We start from the raw sequence: 7,070 nt of genomic DNA on the forward strand, positions 1-7,070 counted from the left end.
CATTAAGACACCATTGGATTCACCACAAGAATTGTGAGAAAGAGTTGCTTACTTTTTAAGATTCTATCAGGGAGGCATATTTTTCTATCTGTATAGAAATTACTACGATAGTTGACATTATCTGTTTTCACTTTAACATAGGTGGAAGTTGAAAACACTTGCACCACTTGCTTTGGGTACCAGAATTCCAGGATAATCAAACAATTTTAACATCTATGTTCCCAGGGTAGATTTAGGAATTTTGATGATATGAAGGAAGAATAAAGAATATCTTGTGCCTAATGGCAGATTTCCATTGAAATAGATAGGAAGTCAGAAACTATGGTGATCTGATAAACATATTTCTTCTAGACAGAGATTAATTGGAAAAATCTTCCTCAGTTTCAGATCAGAAACTAGGAACAACCAAGTAGATATAACACTCAAATAATTTGAGCCTAAAATTGACCTAACTAATGCACAGAATTTATTGAAAACTTCAGTTTGATTCTGCAGGAAGACCAAACATTCAGAAGACTTTTTTTTTCCCTCCATGCCAACTCATAACTCACTAATTAAAATCTCTAGGTGATCTGAGAAAAAAATATTACTAAACATTTTTTTTGATTTGTCATTCCATGATTAGGCATAAACATTTATACTTCAGAGTTCTTGTTCATCCTTTCAATGTTATTTCAAATACATATAGAAAGTAACTGAGCATTTTAAAAGCTTTCTTATAGATAAAAACATCCATGGAGGACAATATTGTTCTTTAAGCTATTAGGCCAGAATTTGTTTTCCTACCTTAACTTTACAGAAGATTTTATCTCCTATATATTCATATGAAAAGGGTGTTTTCATAAAAATAAAATTTGAGGGAGGTTTGACATTTTTATTGTCCTCTCCATTGCAGAATAAAGTCAAGTGTGTGTGATTAAGAGCTCACAATATCAGTGTAGCTGAAATCTATATACCAGAAATTTACCATTTGATCAAGAGGGAGGGAAGACTATTAACACCGGTAGTTTCCTGAACATCATTTTCACAGTAATAAAAAAGTAAACACGTTTCTTAAAATTTGTTCAGAAAGGTATCAAATGAGGAAAAAGTATTTTCTCATTCTAATATTCAGTGTCTTGATTGAAAGACAGCCCAGGATTTGGGAAGTAAAAGAGTCATAAAGAGACTTTCAAGAGATGGAGGAAGACTCTGAGTTCAGCTCCCCTCATGAACACACATCAAAACTACCATTAATTAATTTGGAATAAGAGAAAGAAGATAAGCAAAGAATTAAAGGAAGGGGGAAAAGCACAAAAAATAAATTACATGTCTTTTATTTTGTGCCTATGTGCAACTTCAGAACAGAAATTCTAAAAATACTAATAGATTGTGTTCCAAAAGCCTGTTTATAATATCATTTATTTATGAGCCTTTAGTGACACTATTGTCAACAGCTGAAAGTGGGCAGAGTTGAAACATTATTTTTCCCCACTGGGTTTGCATTTAAGAAAGTATTTAAATTTAAACTTAGAAGAGAAGCCTCTGTTTGTGGTCCAGAGGCACGTGCCATGTCTGGGTCTCACTGCAGGAAAATGAGATTGCACCACAGGTCTCTTGGCCCTGGGTTTGAAAGAATGACAGCAGCTCCTGTGCCCTGTCAAACCAGCTGGCCATTTTGAGTGCTCTTCTCCACACCTCCTTGTTCCATGTTTTTCAGAAAATGGAGCTTGCTTTCTGAAACATATCAATTGCTTCCCAATGATCAAACTTATGATAAATGTTTAGGGACAAAAACCAGTAGCTCCTGGCAAGGTTAATATGCATCTTTCTCCTTGAAGATTTTTTTCTTCTTCACATCACAGATAGGCAGTCAGTTTTGTGTGCTCTTGCCTTAGGAATTTTGACCTGTATAGATGGAGTCAAAGACAGGAGGAGATAAGAGCAAGTGTTCAAGAGTGGGAGCTTTGAGGAAGAAAGCTTTTGTAGTCAAGGAGAATCTCTAAATTAGGTAAGAGGACTTGTTTGTTACCCCTGGAGTGGCAGTGACCACGTGGATATATGTAGAATAACTAAGAAGATCAGATCCTAGCCACTGGAGTCCCAGGCTCACAGGGTCCCTATGTTCAAAGGATGACAAAATATTTGAAGAGCCTTCAGACTGAAAGGGGCATCTCTAAAGTTACCAGTATAACCCATGACTGTGACTCTTAAAGGCCTCCTATATCTTAGTTCTAGGTGTGACCTTCACTGAACCGTTTATGGAGAGTCCTAAGGTTAAATTTGCAAACAATCTTGCAAGAGGGGAACCCCAGAGTCAGATTTAGGTGGGTTTTAAAAACATAAAGGAAAACGTTATCTCTTGCATACTGAGTTTGTGAGCTAAAAATCTGTAAAACATTAAAGCAACATTTTCCATAGGAATTCTGAAGGAAAACAGTGTCCTGTGACCTTGGAAATCCAAGCAGAAATGGCAAGAGAAAAAAAGTAAGCTATAGGAATAGAATTAGGAAAAATGCCCTTGGCTAAGACAGAGCAACAGAAAGGACAGAAATTGAGAGAAGAATGACTCTTTTTGAGATAAGTTTCAGAGAGAGCATTGTTTTTTTTATTTTGAGAGCATTGTTTTGAGAGTAAATTTTTATACCTTAAATACAAATCTAACTATAGTTTCTACATGTGTAAAAGGCAGAAAACCTATTGCATTACATTATTCTTTTCAACAAAGCTGCCCATTGTAAGTGTTATCACGGAGAGTGAGAAATAGCCCATATCTAAGAAAATGTTAAGATAGGAAGAGTAAGGTTACTTTTAAAATGAGATGTAGATATTTTAATAGATAATTTTGACAGTAAAGTATTCACTGGCCCTATATGATCAGATGTCTATTGTGTCAGAATTGTGGGAATAAAAATATAGGGAGATATGGTCCTGTTCTTGGGTATCTCAAACAAAATCTATGAATGAACAACTTGAAAACAATACATCTATCTAAATGACAGCATATGTGGTAGATATTACAAACTAGTGCTCTAGGCATTCAGAGAAAGAGAAAACTGATATGGCAAGCAAACCTTCCCAGAAGATAGGGAAAGAATAAAGAAGAAGAAATTCAGGTCGCAGAGAGATCTTTCTAAATGTATATTTTCTATTAGACTGACTTTAACAATGGATAAGTAGTGTCACTATATTCAACATCAAAGTAAAATAAAAATAGTTGAAATAGAATCATTAATAGGATTCATAATACATCATTATTTGCAAAATAAAGAGAGCTAAAAGTAATTATATTACATGTGGTTTTAGGCATCAAATGTACATTAATTAACACAGTAAATATGAAAACTTAAATTTATGAATGCCCATGGAGAGATAAAATGATCAAGTCTTAGTGTGCTAAATCTCTCCTCCATTTTACTCCCAATACTACCTGTCATTCACTAAAACACATGGTATGACTCCTCATAATATAACATAAGCAAATAAAAAACATCCCATCACCAGAGATTCTCTCAATCTCTTAAGCTTCTGCTGTGAGAAAAGAGCAATTGAACAGATTTTACTCAGCCCATCATGAGTCTTCTAAGTAAACTCTGAGAGTTTGGTAACATGATAAAAATCCACTCCCCAGTGGGAAGTCTAGTTGACTACACTAGCTAGACATGGAGCTCTAATGATTATTAAGCATGTCTTATAAAAAGGTCCAAAGTCGTTGGAAAATTATTTGTTTTTTTTTTTCTCACTTAAGTGGCACACAAGGAGTAAAAACCTACAAAAGCCATTGAACATAGTTCTTATTAACCAACATTAACTGCCTGCTCTGGGAATAGAGTCATGGTTCTCAAAAACAAATAATAAGGGCTTCCCTGGTGGCTCAGTGGTTAAGAGTCCGCCTGCCGACGCAGGGGACGCAGGTTTGTGCCCCGGTCCGGGAAGATCCCACATGCCGCGGAGCCGCTGGGCCCATGAGCCATGGCCACTGAGCCTGCGCGTCCAGAGCCTGTGCTCTGCAACGAGAGAGGCCACAGCAGTGAGAGGCCCGCGTACCGCAAAAAAAAAAAAAAAAAAAAAAAAAAGCAAATAATAAAAAGCAAATTTCATCACATAGGGATTTTTTTTTTTGGTTGGGTTTATAAGTGTAGGAAGATTATACAAAATGGCCTTAAAGGCTACAAATGTCCAACAGAGAAGCCTTGCTTCCTAGGATTCAAATCTATTGCAAGAACTACCTGTTTTTTCAGAGACAGCTTTCTTCTGATCTCTATAAACTGGCAGTTTTCCCTTACTCTCCCATTGCACACCAACTTTTTATTAGAACTCCAATTAATTTCATTGTTCAACTAAGTGAAGAAAAATCTCCCCTGTCATTGTAGTTAAATCTCAGATAAAGCATTCATGTTATTTTGATAATTGGTATATGTGATTTTTCAGTACTTATATGCAATATATTAAAGAAATTTAGACAACATTATAAGAAGATACATTCTGATGGAATTCCCTGTGGTGTCAGTTCACTGACATGTAATATAATAACAAATATGAAATCTAGTTGGCATTATTAGACCTCAAAAATGGACCGCTAGAATAATTGCTTATATTCTTGCTCCATTATTAACTTAATTATCATGAGAGAGTTAATTGTTAAAGTCAACCAATTATTATGAAACAGTAAAGTGGACTAACCCATATGATCGTCAACTTGGTTTTCTGTAATTTTCATACTCAGGAAGCAAACCTTTAAGGACCAGATTTCAGCAATCTAGTTCAAGTCTAGAAACTGGATTAATCAATATATGTGCTGAGATGCAATTTCTTTTCATTTTTCCTTCCTACTTCTTTGTTTTGTTTACCACTTAATTACCAATTCTGATCCTTAACAGAAATTAACTAATAAAATTTTAGGCATAAGCAATTAGAAATTTATAAGATAAAAAACAGAGTAACTCTCCTGAATACCTTTGAACACATACCTTCATCTTGTTCACCCTAGCAAGACCTCCTATAAGTTCTAAGTCTCACTACAGAAAAATGTTTCATATTTTCACAGCCATCAAGTTATCCATATTGACCTGAAACTAAATTGCTTTATTATGCTTCTAAAAATCCTAACAAAGAAAGCTGTCAGTAGTTCTATCATGGATTTCAAACTCAAATGCCTACTCAGGCCAGAAAGTTAATTAAAATGAGTAAAGTTTTCCAGGAGTAGACCATCATTATACTGGACAAATATGACATCCATCTAAGAGAAGCAGACACCACTCAGCAATAGCTTATTGTTTCCGGAAAGGCATTGAGCCCTGACCCGCTAAATCTTTTGATGTTCTAAGGGAAACCAGCATTGTATATTTTTATGGGCAAAAAACAAAAAAACAGACCAAAAAAACCTCATGATTTTTAAATTTTGGCATCAATTTAAACATTTTTAAAACACTATGAAAGTCAAAATAAATACATCTGCTGCCTGGATTAGCCCATTTTGGACCTCTAAATTAAATAACAATGCACTTTAGCTGGAAAAAGGTCATATGTGACTCTTAAATGCCATTATAGACTATTATCATTCCTATCCTTTTTCCTTTTAGAAAGCTGTCATATCCTTTTTTATTTTATGTATCTTTTCACCATTTAATTCACAATGAAACATAAGTGAATTTGAGTTAAGAAGGATAATGGTAGGGAATGCTCATATGCACAGTAGTAAGAAGGGTTAAATGCTTTTTTAGCCAAATTATCTTCTATTACTTTAGATTTTTCCACCCTGACCCTAAAGTAAACCCTCAAGGAAAGTATAGATTCCTACTGTCTCTTGTTAACTGAGCAGAACTAAAACTCAGTGTTCCATCCATACAACTAGGAAGGCAATTCAAAACCACCAGTATATCTCAATAAAACTGGAACCAAACAAACAAAAAACAAAACAAACAAATACATACATACCCCAGGATATCAGCTGGAAAACTTTTGAATTCTTATCTCTACTATCATTCAGAACCTATATATGGACATTTACAAATCTGATGTACAGATCTAGTGTGTAAGATGCCCAGATATCAATCCAGCTTTCTAAGCAGCCCTTTCTACTGTCTGACAAGACAATAGGTGGTGGGAGAGCAAGCCCCTTAATAAATGCTCAGGATTTTGATTACAAAAATAATGATATTTTCCGGATAAGAAAGGGTCAAACACAGCAGAAGAATTGTTTTATTATAATGGAAAAATTAATAAATAATTTGGGTCACATTGTGATTTCTCCATTAGACATATGATCAAACTGATTCACTTAAGAAAAACCTTTTATCTTTGGCTGGGGAGTCATGGGAATCATAAAATTACCAAGAATTAAGAGACACAAGAACTGAAATCATTCACTAACTAAGAGAAAGAGGTGAATGTGCTACTGCCAGGTCACTGCCCATTATAATTAAGAGAAAGCATACAACATTCTCTATTTGTACCTGACAAAATGTAAGAATTTAATGAGGAATTACTGATTTATAAGAACAGAAAATTACAGACTAATAGCCTTCAAAAACATAGATGCAAAAATTCTTGGCAAATTCTTAACAAATTGAATTAGACAATCCATAGAAAGATTAAAATATCATGACAAAGTATAGTTTACCCCAGGAATGCAAGGTTTGTTTAACATTGGAAAATCAACGTAACTCACCATGTTAACAGTAAAAAAAAGAAAAAAAGAAATGACATCTCAAGAAATACAGAAAATGCATTTGAAAAAGCTCAACACTCTTTCTGTTAAGAATTCTCAGTATGCAAAGGACAGAAGAAACCTTCTTCAACATGATAAAAGCCATCTATTATGATTTAATATTTATAATTGATATTATAATTTAATAATAATGGAAACAACCTAAATGCTCATCCATGGGGTACTGATTGAATAAATATGCTATATTCAAAGAAGCAACTACTCCCATTTGAACGTTAGCTGGATGTACTGACTAGCTTTCAAAGGGTAGACTAAGGGAAGGGAAAAAGTGACTGTCAAGCACTACCTTAATCAAGTAATCAAAGTTAACAAAGTGATAGTGATAAGTCAAGTTGGTAACATGTCCCCCTGGTATGATGCA

The sequence above is a fragment of the Kogia breviceps genome, chromosome 2 (assembly GCF_026419965.1).
Source record: "Kogia breviceps isolate mKogBre1 chromosome 2, mKogBre1 haplotype 1, whole genome shotgun sequence".
Classification (NCBI taxonomy): Eukaryota; Metazoa; Chordata; class Mammalia; order Artiodactyla; family Physeteridae; genus Kogia; species Kogia breviceps.